The sequence below is a fragment of the Tupaia chinensis genome, unplaced genomic scaffold (assembly GCF_000334495.1).
Source record: "Tupaia chinensis unplaced genomic scaffold, TupChi_1.0 Scaffold144739_1, whole genome shotgun sequence".
Taxonomy (NCBI): domain Eukaryota; kingdom Metazoa; phylum Chordata; class Mammalia; order Scandentia; family Tupaiidae; genus Tupaia; species Tupaia belangeri.
Window position 1 is genome coordinate 1 of NW_006204599.1, and position 2,619 is coordinate 2,619.

Consider the following 2,619-nt stretch of genomic DNA (forward strand, 5'->3'; position numbering starts at 1 on the left):
TTTTCATTCTCCTCCTTGGGTCTTGGGCCTGCATGAACACATGCACGGCATGTTTTTCAAGCCACTGGGTCCAGGATTTGAACTACAGTTGGCCATGTGCGAGTTCAGTAACCACTGTGCCATCTTATGGCCCCTAAAATGTGTTTTATTTACATGAAAAGATATAGCTTTACTTTTTGTTTTTCTATACTTGATTGAGATTTAGCATATTCTTTACTGTACATCTATTTATTTCATAATAAAAATTATAGATATCTACAAGAAACACCAGTGCCTATTGTATCTTCTGTTCTCAAGATTCTGCTCTGATTCTTTAAGCAGTATGTAGAAGAAATTTGTTGTTTTATAAGGTCATGCTGTCTTGGTTTGCTTCTGGTTTAATTCTGCTTTGCTTCTTTTAGATTTTTAATGTCAGGCTGTAGAAAATTTGAGAAAAATTGAATTTACAACTTTTGCAATATTATTTTCATTAAGCATGGTATTTAATTACATTGCTTACATTTCTTTTCTCATAATAACTCAATTTAGCAAACATTAGCTTCTGTATTTCAGAAAGGCAGTTGCAGCCAAGGTAAGTGACACACTAATAAGTGCACAGCTAGTAAATGGTACCGTCCAAATGGAATCCAGAATCGTCAATTCCAACAGCACTTACTTGCCAGTCTACCACATGGTCGTGGATAGTCCATCCTTATGCTTTATGGTAGGTTGTGGTAACTACATTAGAAACACATATCAAGTCATAGTTTCAAAAACAAATGAGCAATAAATAGCTCACTGTGTTCCTGTTACCTTTCCTCTTAGTTTAATGGGACATCCTGACCCTTCTCTTTACTCAGTTTTCCATTCGAGGGCACATCACCAAATATAAGTTGGAAGGGCACATCACCAAATATAAGTTGGTTTAAGAATGTCAGCTATTGTCCTGGTAATGAAACAGGCACCTGAGACCACGTCTATTAGGACAGGTAAAGCCAGTCCTCAGGGACAGCCTCATTCCTCATTAAGCCTGGGGTGTGGGATGACGACATGCAAATCTGATAACACATGTGGAACCTCTTCTCATTCTGCTCCCCACTTTACCACCTCTGGTCCCCTTTTTCTGTGTCACCTATCGTCAGAGGCCAATCCTTGTAGGCTGGGATTTACTCTAATGAAAATACAGACATGTCATTGATTTGAGTCTCAAGAATCAAACATGGAGTCTGAATCTATGGCTCAGGGAGAAACAAACCTGCTCTAGGGTTCTCTGCGGATGAGGACTAGATTATAGCAACAAAACTCCTGCAGATGCTCAGAATGAGGACAAACCTTAATGAACCTGAATAATTATAATAATTTCCAGAGCTTTTAAGATACACCAGCATTCAGACATTTCAGAATAGGAAGATCACAAATAGTCCCCACCTCACCCTCTCCCTCCAAAATAGACTTGTCTCACATATTGAAAACACCACTCAAGACCCTTCAAAAATAATTTATTGTATTAAGAAAAATCACAGTGTGAAGAAACTCTAAGCAATAAGTACCTAAGAGATGACCTCAGAAAGTTCCACTGCTGAGAAAGAATCCTGTGGGGCTTATTCAAAAAGCATTAGCTGGTTGTAATAAAATAATTGGAAATTGAGGAACAAGAGATACCAGAAAGGCAATAGACAGGAAAGCCCAAGTAGACGTTAGAGTCTGGAGACATCAGGGAAAAGCATCTCCACTCTCAGGGTGGCTAAAGTGCTGGGAAGTGCTGATGAGGGCTGTCAGTGTTGTAAAGCTACTATAAAGGGAATTTCTTCATTGATCTTCTCTCGGAGAAAGGCAGCACCTGCAGCAAGACTCATTGTTACTAAAGAGTTTAAGACAGACTTCCTTTTTCAGATTCCTCCCTCTTCTTTCTTAATCTTTTTTTTGACTTTAGAAAGTCATAAGACTGAGGCCAGTGATGGCATAATGGTTACATCACTGGATTCGCACATGGCTATCCACAGTTCAAGTCCCAGACCTGGTGGCTTGAAACTCATGTCACGTGTGCATGCAGGTTTGCCCAAAATCCAAAGAGGAGAGTGGACTGCAGTGTGGCCAACCCCCTGGTGGGTGATTTCTCCCTTTCAGTCTCTCTGTCTCTCCAGTGAGTACACATTCTGTAACATAAAAATCTGTGTAAAAATAAAAAGGTCAAAAGTCTACTTATCTGACATCTTTTAAATGTGAAGTTTGAACGTAGACTATATATCTTACTCCCCTAGTATGAATCTCATCTATACTGTAACTTTTTTTTTTTGAGAGGTTTTTCCCAGAGCACACATGGCATTCTCTCTGGTTTCTGGGAGCGGGGTTTGCATTTTATACTCTGGGGAAATAAAAGAGTCATGATGATGAATGTGATAGGTGGGAGCACTTGGGACCACATGCAGGGCAACAAGGATAGTTATTAGTAAACTAAAGAGGACAACAGAATGATGTGTTGAAGGAATAGCAAATTACAAACTAAACGGAACTGACCACTGAGAGCAGACAGGTGTAGGAATTGTAGCAGAAGTTATGGAACAGTCAGGACACTCTGGGTCCCAAGGGTCCAGATGTAAACATAGGAGAAAACCTTAAAATGATGGAGACTGAAAGATG